This window comes from Leptonychotes weddellii, chromosome 7, assembly GCF_054177405.1.
Source record: "Leptonychotes weddellii isolate Sample4059 chromosome 7, ASM5417740v2, whole genome shotgun sequence".
Lineage (NCBI taxonomy): Eukaryota > Metazoa > Chordata > Mammalia > Carnivora > Phocidae > Leptonychotes > Leptonychotes weddellii.
In genome coordinates, this window is record NC_138375.1 from 29844402 (window position 1) to 29857640 (window position 13239).

The following is a 13239-nucleotide window of genomic DNA, read 5'->3' on the forward strand; positions in this document are numbered from 1 at the left end:
TGGTGGTGGTTCTTATATACGATTATTTAGATATATGTGTATCCTTCAAAAACACAAAGTCTTATTTTCCATGTATATTTTTGTATTTTATAGAAATGGTACTTAGCTAAAAGTTTTATTTGATTTCTTACTTTTTTCATTCAACATTATACTTAGGAGCCTCATTCAAGATAAATCCACTGGAGCATAGACATTCATTGTATCAACCACATTTTACTTATCCACTCTCTTAGTGCCTACTTTTGTTGACTTTGACTCTCTGCAACTATAAGCACAAGGTACTTTTCATTGTGAATCTGGGAGAAAATTCCTAGAAGCTCCCAGGTACTCTTCAGAAAAACTATACACATTAACACTCTTAGTAGTATAGTCCAAGAGAGCAAAAATAAATATTCCTCAAACAACTTATATTTTCACCATGTAGTGGGAAATGATTATCTGAGCAGGTCTAAAGATTCTTTGAAGTACAGCGGGGAGACCACTGCTCCAAGGTAACGTGCTTTAACATGCATGCTAGTAACTTACCCAAGACCAGAGTAAGTCAGAACCAGAGTACAGGTACCTGGTGCATAGTCTGTTTTTTTTCTCCTGTGCTGTGTTGAGACTTTAATGATTGAGATTTCAGGCTAAGAAGGAAAACAGAGTGGTGTGCCGTAGACCTCTGTTGAAGACACTTTGGGAGTGTGGTACAGGAGTTTCACCTTCAGTATCTGAGAAGATAAATAGAAGAAAAAAATATATGGTGACTGGGCAAGAAAATACACCATTTTAGTGTATACACTTCTTTTTCTAGTTGGTTCTTTGAGGCCCTAAAATTAAATACGTTTTTCCTATGGTCATGGTATTTGGAGCAAAGAGCAAATTCTAGCAGTCCTAACCTAGAGAGATAAAAGTCAGAAGCCAATAGGATGAGCCTAAGTAGGTTTGTTAAGTAACATGGGCTATGAGGAGGACAGAGAAATGAGAAGGTCATGTGCCATGGTGCAGGAAAAACACAGGTGGTGAGAGTTAAATGTGGCGTGGAGGAATTCTTGAGATGGAATGCAAATGTCTGTGATTCAAATCCTAGAACTGACCTGGCATCAACTGAGAAACTAGTATCTTTTCAATGATGTATATGGGTTCTCCATCTTGAGTCTCTATGGATGGCTAAATGACACATCCCACTTGAGGTCTTTTTCTAGAGCGGTGATTGGCAAACTACAGCCAGGGGGCAAATCTAGCTTGCTACCTGTTTTGCAAATAAAGTTTTATTGGAATAAAATCACACAATTAGTCATTGTCTACAGCTCCTTTTGCACTACAACAGTAGAGGTGAGTTGTTGCAAAAGAGACTATGTAGCCTGCAAAGCCTAAAGTATTTACTATGTGGCCCTTTACAGAAAAAAGTCTTCTGAACCCTGAAACCCAGAGGGAGAGCTTTCTGGTCTGATCAATGCAACAACAGTGTCCAATTGGCTTTGAGAAGTAGAAGTAGAAATAGTTTTCTTTTTTTTTAACTCACGAATGGGTGATTGTTCTAGCGCTACGAACTGGATGTGTGCAGTGATGCTCAGGTATGTCTCTGTGCGAGAATACGAGTGCTCTCTAAATGATACTTGGACACATGCTGCTGAGAAACAAAGCATACTATGAAATTCGCCAGCCGAACTGTTTCAGCCACTGCAGGCCTTCTAAAGTGTTGGCTGGTGACACAGAATACCTTTTTCAATTAAATGCTCTATATCTGTATAAAGCAGAAAGTTGCTTGTGAGCTTAACTGTGTAGACTGACCAGCAGAAAAAGCCTCTATTGTAGAGGAACAGAAGAGTGTCGAGGAAATTAGAGCCAGGACGTGGAAAGTTAAAATGGAGTAATTATAATTTTTCCACAAGGAGAATATGTATTCTGTTAAAAATCTTTATTCCTTTCTTAATGATGATAGATTCACAGCCAAATGATATTTTCTGCCAAGAAAATAACCCCAAAACATAAGATAATGAACAGTGGAAGCTGCTGACTATCTGAGGGCTTTTTCATATGCTAAGTATTCACATGCCAACTTATCATTACAGGAAAAATACTATAATTTCTCATTAGAGCCAAGGCTAATGACCCCATCTATTTCCCCGGCCCTTTCGAGTGTACTTGGTCAGTCAATGTGTGAGTAGGTCAAGTAAAATTACAAATTGAATTATTTCACTCAGAGAATCAGAGGTCAAACCTCTCAAATGGAGGAAAGAGAAGTTTGCTTTGGACCTCAGGCTACCACCTTCTTTTTGTCTTTTCCTTTACTACTAAAATTATTTCAGGGATAGTCTAAATAGACTATATTTAATTTCTTAATGGCTATTCTTCATTAACATCACTCTTTGCAATCGGAGTTACAAATACAACAGCCTACACCAGTTGTTCTCTCAGTGACCACCAGGAACTTCCTAACTGTCAAACTGAAGGACCACCTGCTTCAATCTGCTATTGACTTCTGGGATATCTTACGATCCATGTTTTTCTCAGGAAATTCCTCTCTTTCTTCTTATGATTCTCTTCTTACTCCTCTCTGGAATTCTATCCTCAGCCTCTTTTCTTTCATCAGATTTTTCTGATGAAAGGGCTTATCCTTTACCTTTTTGTCGATTGCTTCCTAGCCCACCAGTCTCTGTACACTTGACCCTTGAACGACATGGGAATTAGGTGTGCGGATCTCCCATGCAGTCAAAAGTCCATGTATAACTTCTGAGTCCCTAAGCTTAACTACTAAGAGCCTACTGTTGACTGGAAGCCTTATTGATAACACCAAAACTCAATGAACACGTATTTTGTATGTTATATGTATTATATACTATATTCTTACAATGAAGTAAGCTAGAGAAAAAATGTTATAAACAAAATCATAAGGAAGAGAAAGTACATTTACAGTACTGTACTGTAAAAAATCCGCGTATAATGGACCCATGCAGTTCAAACCCATGCTGTTTAAGGGTTAACTATACTCACATGTTCACTAATAGTATCCAAAATCCAAATAGAACACCACATCATAGCAATGCATCCTTTTGCCCCAACTTCCTGTATTCTACTAGATGCTAAATCCCATGCTGTGCTCTCTGAAGTATCACTTGTCTATGCACTTTCATCTTTTCTATCTCTTCCCCATGTCTGTAGCTATAGCTCCACTTTTAGCCCCGAGGAACTCACAACTAGAAGATCCCTTCGGTGGCTTAAGTGGTGCTATCATTCCTCCTAAACTACTCTTCCTGGTTAGTCAGTCTAGAGCTCACCTCTCAGTGGCACAACTCTACTCAAAATGTCAATGCTGCTCTTTTCTGAAGACCACTGAATTAGGAACAGAGTCCTAATGCCTAATATTTGAAACCCTGAACAATTTGATTCCGTATTACCCCTTTAGACTTATTTTCTCTCCTTCCTTTTGCATACTCCATTAGCCAGTCAAATTGGACAATTTGCTCAAAATGGGCTATAGCATCTCCTGACATTGTTCTTCTTTCTTGAAACTTTTTCTTCCCCAATTTCGTATTCTGAAATATTGTGTATTATGTATCTGTTCTTCAAGGCCCATTCAAAATGTATTTCCTTCTTAAACCTTTCTGTATTTCACAAACACTTTCAATCTTATGATCAGAAACTACATGATTCCTCCATCCTTTAAGCTTACATAGCTCTTTTTTTACCTCTTGTATGGAAGGTATTATTGCCAGGCATTATGATAATTCGTTTGCTGTATTACCACCTACTCTCTCTTACTCCATATGATATGTTCGAATTTCCTTAATAACAGGGCCTGAATAATATATTCAGTTTATAACTGAGTAAAAAAGAAGTTAAATAAATTTTGATCAAATTGAGTTGTCTACACACAATGAATTTGCAAGAAAATTGCTGAATTTTACATTATGTCTATACATACATGCCCTTAGCTAAAATTCCACTATGCAGGTTCTCATTGATCTGGCTTAAGAGGCAACAATCTTTTTTATAGCAGAAGGCTTCAAAAATTGTTTTTACTTACATACTTACTGACTTGTTGAGCAATGCATAATGATGATATTAAATTGAATAAACCCTTTGGCGATTCTTTGGAATGCAAAGAAAATGAACTGCTATTTAGACTCTTAATTGAAAACTGGCTTAATATAGATAGGAATAGAAATATAGTTTGAGATAAAACAAATCAAACCTCTGCAAGTATTTTTGCCCCTCCTAGGCTTATAGAGAAATCTGGATTCAATTTTAATTCAGGGTTTTGGGGGAAAAGGCAAGAAAAAAAGGTGACTGAGGTCAAAGGAGTCTTGTCCGAACTCTTGAATTGGCTTCCCAGTTTGCTCTGTGACCTACATTTGTCCCATGCATCTTGAACACTGTTACCAAGTTTTCTGTCTTTATCTGTTCTGGCTGCTGAAACAAAAATGCCATGGACTGAGTGGCTATCAACAACAGAGATTTATTATTCACAGTTGTGGAGGCTGGGAAGTCCAAGGTCAGGGTGCTGGCAGATGTGCAGTCTGGCAAGGGCCCACTTCCTGGTTCATAGATGGCCGTCTTCATGTTATAATTTCACATGGCAGAAGGAGCAAGAGAGCTTGCCCTTTTAAGGCCCTAATCCCATTCATCGGGCTCCATTCTTATAGCCTAATCATCACCCAAATCCCCACCTCCAAATACCATCACACTGGGGATTAGGTTTCAACCTATGAATTTGGGGGGATGTAAACATTCACTCTAAAGCTCCACTATGATGAAAATAACAATTTAGTATTTGGGTAGCATTTTATGGCTTGCAAAGCACTTCTCAGAGTGCCATAGGAGCAGTGATATCTATTGACCCATTCTGATCAATACATAAATATTCTCCTAGCACCTGTTACACACCAGCCATTATGTTGGGACTTACAGAGAAAAAGATGAATAAGTTTGGTTAGTTTTTCAAGAACTTTAGTTAAAAGATATTAATAGTTGGATGGAAAAAACGAATATGAGAAGTACTGAAAATTATAAGGAGCTTATCCCAGAAATCATAACCTCTCTTGTGCATGCAACCACTTATTCTCTTTTCTTTAGCTCACATTTATTATAATTACCATTATCATTATTTAAAGCCTTTTGTTCACTCGTTCAGCAAAAATTTACTGTTAAGGCACTCTTCTAGGTGCTGGACAGGGAAAAAAATCCTGCCTTCATGGAATTTATAATCTATTGGGCAGAAGAGAGAGAAAACAAACTAAATGAGCAAATAATGTAGGTTTTTTTAAGCAGCATTTCTTTAATATTTATTAAAATATTATATCCTTCTAAAAATGCAGGTCCTTCTGTCCCTATGCTTTCTTAGAGGAAATCTGCCCAGCCCTGTCTCAGAAAATCTAATCCTGTAGGACTTGCTGCTGGTCTCATGATTCTGCCTCTTGGGCAAGGCTGATGGGCCAGGATGGGGCAGGAGTCAATTGGATTTTATGTGCCCAAGTTACCGATGGGAACTCCAGTGAGACATAATGTGAACCTTACTTCAGCCATATGCGAGGAGAAGCAGAGAACACCTCTATGCAGGGGGACAGAAGAATGAAGTGGGGACTTGAAGAAGTGTGCCCAGAGAGTATAAATGTTGTCCCTGCTGAGGTTTAGCTACACTTCCTTCCCTTGAATTCCATAAGGTACACCTGCTCCCTTTCCGTAGCCCCTAGCAGCCATTTTTCTACTCTCTGCTTCTAAGAGTTTGACTTTTTCTTTTTACTCCACATAAGTGATATCATGCAGTATTTGTCTTTATCTGGCTTATTTCACTTAGCATAATGCCATTAAGTTTCATCCACGTTGTCACAAATGACAGGATTTCCTTCTTTCTCATGGCTGAATAATATTTCATCACACACACAGACAGACCCCACTTTATTCATTTATCTGTTGATGGACACAAGTTGTTTCCATATGTTCACTATTGTGAATAATGCTGCAAAGAATATGGGGGTGGAAATATCTCTTCAAGATTCTGTTTTCGTTTCCTTTGGATATATAACCAATAGTGGAATTACTGGATCATATGGTAGTTCTATTTTTAATTTTTTGAGGAAGCTCCATACTGTTCTCCACTCTTGTTTACATTCCCACCAACAGTGCATGAGGCCTCCCTCTTCTCCACATCTTTGCCAACACTTGCCATCTCTCATCTATTTGATAATAGCCATTCTGACAGGTGTGAGCTCATTGTGGTTTGGATTTGCATTTCCCTGATGTTGAGTGATGCTGAGCACCTTTTCATGTGTCTGTTGGCCATTTGTACAGCCCTCATTTTTATGCAGGTAAAGTATCATTAATAAAGGAGAACCTAAGTCTCTGGGTACATTAGCAATTAGCCAAGTTGATGCAACAAATAAATGGTAAAAGGGGAATCAGAGGTCTTCTGCTCTCCAGTGGAACTTGTTTCACTTTGTTTTTTATTAGCTTTCAGTACTCCCATGACATCCCAAACCATTCTGTTATACTTATTTTACTTTAATAGACTTGCTAATGTTTTGAGTGTCATCAGAAAAAAAGCCTTTTTATAAACTAGATCTAAAAAAAGAGCAAGGATCTAATAAGCATTCTTGGCAGTTTAATTTTAATATTTAAAATATTTTATTTTATTAATGTAATCTATTTATATTGTTAAAAAAAACAGGATTCAAAGTTTTAAGGCAGCAAAACAATGCTACTACTTTACTCTTTCCTACTTCCTTGTCTTCTCTCCAGGACCAGTCACTTTCAAATTAGAGCTGGTTTGTTTTTCTTTTCTCTTCTTCTCTTTTTTGTTTTTTATCTTTGTATTTCTTAGTACTCGTACCCATATAACTCCATTTATCCCAGTCCCAGGTCTCTTTGTTATAGTTTTCATGTAAACTCCGTAATACACTGTTATAATTTTTGCTGTAAACTATGCATTCATAAGAGGGATAACATTGCCCTCAAGAGGATGAAAATTGATTGTTGGTGGGGGTGGTGAAAAATTCTTAGATATTACGATAGTCTGTAGCCCTGTAAAGGTTAACCCCACCCAATAGAACCTTATTCCTTAGAATTTAACTTCTCTCATTGGGTTTTTTGGGAATCATGTAAGCAGCACTGACATCAAGTTTATGGAAGAGATACAGAATGTATACAAGATCAGTGCTAAAATCCATGGTGAGCAGGTGACTTCTTTTCTTTGTTTGCTCTGCCTTGAGGCATATTGCAAGAGGAGGCATAATCATGAGATGTTGTTTATGTGTGATCCTCAGTGTTTTTATGTGTGACTTAGTCCTTGAGAATGAAATAAAAATAGTTTATACTTTTTATTCAATTCTATAAGTTATTCAGCCTATTAAGTGCTGAAAAGAAAAAAATGTTGACAATATACAAATGCATATCTAGCAGTTATTTAAAAGTTATTTTCTCATATCAAGCAAAAGCTAAAGGTTGAGTTCACTAAAAATAATTTTTAAGCAATTTAATTTTTAAACTACAGCCAACTCTTGAACAACATAGGTTTGAACTACATGAGTCCACTTATATGCAAATTTTTTTTGATAAGTACAGTACAGTACTACAAATGTATTTTCTCTTCCTTATGATTTTCTTAATAACATTTCCTCTTCTCTAGTTTACTTTATTGTAAGAATATAGTATATAATACATATACAAAATATCTGTTAATCAAATATTTATGTTATTGGTAAGGTTTCTGGTCAATGATAGGCTACTAGTAGTTAATTTTAGGGGAATCAAAAGTTCTCCATGGATTTTTTACTGTGCAGGGGGTTGACACCCTTGACCCTTGCACTGTTCAAGGGTCAAGTGTAAATTACTTTAAAAAAAAAAAGTTTCAAAACCTCTTATTACTGTGTATTGTGTATGTTGCTAATTTGTATATTAATTTCATACATTATAATTTATAGAACTAACTTACATTAAAATTTACTGTGCAGTCACACAGTTATGAAGTTGTTACATGACACTAGCTTTTTTACTTTTAACTTTTTAACTTTTAAAAGTGTAGTCATTCTGAAACCTGCCTTGAGTGAAAAGAGTAAACTTTGTATTTTTTTCTTTTTATGTATAAAGTACAGATATGCATACAACATATAAGCAGGTATACCATATATCATGGGTATTAAAATTTGATTGCAGGAGATGAGTGATTTGGAAAAAAAAAAGTCAAAAAATTTTCTTAGGGAGTGATAATGAAAAAAAGGTTGTAAAACGGACTTAAACTGTCATACGCATTTCAAAGAAGTTAAAAGGAAAAAATAATTGCTTCTTTATGTATATCCACAATTTTATCATTTCTGATCTTGGATCTGTATGTAAGATTTGATTTTCCAGGCCTAGTGTTTCCTGCTGGAGAAGATGGGGAGGTGGTTGCTTGTCTTGAGTGAGGTAACTTGATGCCTCCAAGTCCTTTGCCTCACAGGGTCCTACAGGTTAAAAATGACTCTTTTAGTAATCACCCCATGTGCCCTTAAGCGTATAGCTTACTCTGTTCTAAGTCCAACTGCTTTCTGTCTCCCAAAGTTATTGCAATATGATGTCTACTGACGTCTCTGTTCTTCTTGTCCTTTTGGATTTACAACATTTTCTTTCTTTCATGTTATAATATTCTTCCATCTGCTTTCTGTCTCCCAAAGTTATTGCAATATGATGTCTACTGACGTCTCTGTTCTTCTTGTCCTTTTGGATTTACAACATTTTCTTTCTTTCGTGTTATAATGGAGATCAGTGAAATAAGTTTATATGGCCAATTGCTATGTTCAGTAGAAATTCATGTAGCTTCCTAGGTGGGAATAAATATAATCTTTTAACCATATTCATTTAACCAGACACTTTCCCTATCCTCCTCCCCATCTTAAAAAATTTTAACATGCATAAATCCTTTTGAATTTCTTCTGTAAATTAAGTTTCCCAATCTGTTTTGATAACAGATAGAAAGAATACAATTCATGAGACTGTGAGGAAAAGATTTATATTCAGCTCGAAGCTGAACTTGCCTGGGGGGTACTATTATGATAAACAAATGCTATGGTTTTATGGTTTCTCCTAAAGCTGACATTTCCAGGGATTAACAGGTATTGTTACCCCACTGGGCACTGGGGAGATACATGTCAGAGGAGGCAGGAAAACAAAGAGGGTAGCAGAGAAGTAGTTACAAAACTGTGATGATTTCATTATTCTACAAGGACCAGACAGTTGAATGAAACTGTGCTTGAATAAAAGTGCTTTTTCTGCTCTTCTTTCCAGTGATACTAGAGGAAATCAGTGGGGGACAACAATTACAAAATAGACTGGGTGGGTGAGCAATCCCCCAGTGCTAGATCACCAAGCAAAACCCTCAAGATAGTGTGGACATAGCCCGACCCTGCAGGAAAAGAGACCTCAAAATACCTTTTACTGACACCATAGAATATGCCTAATTGACCTTTTGAGTGATTGCACTGGCTCTCTTTTCTAATAGAAGAGGTGAAGCAGTCTATTTGAATGAAAACAGTGTTGTCTCAGCTTAGAAGTATGAAAGAGCACAAAGATAAATCCCATTATAGGAATTTCACAGTTTATCCAGTCTACTCTTTTTTTAAACCAATTTATTGAAGCATGACTGACATACAAAACGTTGTATGTATTTAATGTTTACAACTTGATGAGTTTGGAAGTAAGTATACACCTGCAGTGAAACTGTCACCACAATCTATGCCCTAAACATTCCCATCACGTCCAAAAGCTTCTTCCCACACTCATTATTATTTCATGTGTGTGATAATAACACAGTTCTACCCTCTTAGCAAAATTTTAAGTATAGAATACAGTATTGTTCACTACGGCATTATGCTGTAGAATCTGTAGAACAGACCTCAAGGATTTATTCATCTTGTATAACTGAACCTTTGTACCCTTTGACTAAGAGCTGCCCATTACCCCCTTCCCTCAGTCCCTGACAACTACCATTCTACTCTGTTTCTATGAGTTTGTATCCAGTCTACTGTTGGTCCAATACAGTTACCAAATTTAGAAGCAATTGTTATAGTGCTTTCATTTAGTACACAGTTTATATTATTCATATTTCAATATTATTGTTTCAATATTATTCTTTATTGTTTTTTTTTTTCTCTCCAGTACAGAATCCAGCCCAGGATCACATGTTTTGTTTAGTCATCATTGTCTCCCTTGATACAAGAACAGATTTCTGAATTTTTTTTTTTTAAAGATTTTATTTATTTATTTGAGAGAGAGAATGAGAGAGAGAGAGAACATGAGAGGGGGGAGGGTCAGAGGGAGAAGCAGACTCCCTGCTGAGCAGGGAGCCCGATGGGGGACTCGATCCTGGGACTCCAGGATCATGACCTGAGCCGAAGGCAGTCGCTTAACCAACTGAGCCACCCAGGCGCCCAGATTTCTGAATTTTCATTGTCATTAGTGGCATTGACAATTTTGAAGAATAAAGGACAGCTACTTTTAGAATATTCATCACTTTGGGTTTGTCTGACAATGTCACATCTAAAGATGACATCAGTTGGTTTTTGAATCTCAAATCATCATTGCATTTCGAGAATAAGTGCATTTTGGGAATACCTGCATTTGATTTGCTAGTATGTATTTAGGATTTTTGTCTCTACGTTCATGAGAAAGATAAGCTTGTAATTTTTCTTTCTTTAAATATGTTTGTCAAATTTTAGTGTTAAGCTTAGGTTGGCCATATTAAACAAGTTGTTTGCCCTTTTTCTATATTGCGGAAGAGTTTGTTTAAGATTGATGTTATTTTTAAATATTTGCCAGTAAGTCCATATGGATCTGAGTTTTTGAGGAGTAAAGGATTTAATAAAATATACAATCAATTTAATAGAAATAGGACTTTATAGGCTATTTATTTCTTTAATTGTGTCATTTTTGCTAAGTTTTTTTTTCTAGTAATTTGTCCAGTTCTCTTTTTTCTTCTTTTTTTCACAAAGTTTCTCAAAGTATGCTTCTAAGGTATTTTAGATTCTGTAGCCTTTTTAGTGATATCTTTTTAAATTATTCCTGATATTAAAATTTTTATAACTAATAATTATTCTGTGTCTTAAGTTCTCAGTTTTATTATTTTTTCAAAGCTCTAATTCTTGGTCTGTTGATTTTCTCTTTAGCATGTTTGTTTTCTGTTTTATTGATTTTTTACTCTTAACTTTATAATTTTCTTTTCATTTAGTTTAGGTTTAATTTTTTAAAAATGTTTAATAAACTTATATCACTTGTCTTCAGCCTTTTCCCCCTTAACACATACATTTTAAAGTTTTTAAATTTCCCTTTAAACACTGATTTCACTTTATTTTATAAGATTTAATATGTTGCATTTCTTATTCAAATGAATATATTTTCTGATTTCTATTTTTATTATGTCTTTGATCCATAGATAATCTAGAAGTGTATTACTTAGTTTCCAAATATTTTATTATTATTTTTCCTATTAAAAATTTATTTTCTTCTTTATGTTCAGAAACAAAGAAGTGACCTTGTCCACCCTCCCCCCCCCACCCCGCAGGGCCTCCTCTTGAAGGAAAAGGGAGGCAGGGTGTGTGTGGGCCGCGGCTATTAGTATGAGGTCGAATGTGGGAGTTCTTTCTCCCTCCTTTCCCTACAGTCACTCTTCTTTTCAGAATCCCCCTCCAAAAAATATAGGTTTGGACACAGCTTGCCACCCACTGGGGTATTGGGGAGGCACAGCTGGAGACAAAATGTAATGCCCACATTCAACAGGAGATGGATTCAGTGCATGTCTGGAGGTGACTAGCGAGGGAGGGAGGGAGGTTGGCTGAGGAAGCTGCTAAGTGGAAGGAGGGCAGAGAGGCTGGGATTCTCCCTTTCCCAGCACCCCCCCACCCCCCTTCCTTGCAGCCCCCTTCTAGCATAACTGATCCTCACAGTCCTCGTCCTTTATCCCCTTCAGCCACAGTTGGCCAAAGTCCTCAAACACGGTATCACCATCTGTGGCATAGTTGGTGTACATAGGGGCATCTGTTTTAGAAGCAGCTGTCTGGGGCCCGGGAACAGTGATATGGTCGTGGGGCTTGGGGTGCATAAGAACAAAAGGCAGCTCCACGGAGACATCCCCACCATGAGACACTACCAGCTTCACCTAGACCTTGTAGGACATCAGGATTCCCAGCACCTCCTTGTTGGCACCCTCCTTCACAATGGTGCTGGAAGCCAGGTTGGTGTCCTTGTGCTTGAGCTTCCCATCGAGGGCAAGACCATGCTACTTCCGGTTGTCACTGAGCAGCAGGGTGAGTGTGTACACCTTCAGAATGGGGAACTGGGTGATACTTGGTCATTTTTTTCTATCTGAGCCACAGGACACTTATACTGGGCAGCTGAAGAGGCAGATGTTGGCATGTTGTCTCACAGAGACTTTGATCTTCTTGACGGTCTGGGTGGAGGTGTTGGTGATGTGGACATTGACACTGAGGGGCTCCCCATGATAGTTCAGCTCCTTGTCCAGGGAAGTCTCAAGGTGCAGGGACTGGTCAGAAATGAAGCGGTGGGTGGTTTCTGCTGAAGGCTGGGGTCTGGTTTCTCTGGGGCAAATTTCACCTTTCAGATCACCAGATGCATGGAGCTCTGTGGCTTTTCTCTTCTAGTGATTTGGCAGAGAAGACTCGAATCTCAACGTCTGCTCCACAGGCCTACCCTGTGTCCTCTGGGCCTGGCTGCAGTGTGACGGAGCAGGGCAGATTCTGGGGTATTATTATATCCAGGTCCTCATGGCCATAGCGGAAAGTGCAGGTGAGGGTCGCAAACACTTTGCGGTCCTTTAAGTAGTCAGGGTCCACAAGCACCATGCCATCCACAGGGTCCACTTTGTCCTGGTGGTCTACAAAGTCCCACTTGCCAAAGTACACCCTGAGCTTGCAGTTAGGGCTCGAATTCTTGAAGACCCTAGTGCCTGCGTTCCCCTCATGGTGCACACGCCCGCTGCCCTGCCGGGTTGCAGCTGGCTGGCAGCCTCCCATCTTGTGGCCAGGTCCCTGCTCCTCCCCACACCACTGCGCATGTGCGCCCTCTGCTTCCGGCTATTTTAGAATACTTATGCATAGCTAAATTCCACTGCTGTTTGGGATTATATTTATATATCTCCATCCCTCTAAACCATTGAGACTTATATTATGGCTCAATATATGATTATTTGTATGGTAAATATTTCGCATGCCCTTGAAAATGTGTTTGAAGAAGTTTTGTAGTCTTTTAATCTATTTCAATTAGACCAAATTT

General features: G+C 37.9%; 1 pseudogene; it reads right to left on the bottom strand.

Moving 5' to 3' along the window:
* Positions 1-11872: 11872 nt before the first annotated feature.
* Positions 11873-12918, bottom strand: LOC145722564 (beta-arrestin-2 pseudogene; annotated as a pseudogene).
* Between the last annotated feature and the right edge of the window lie 321 nt (positions 12919-13239).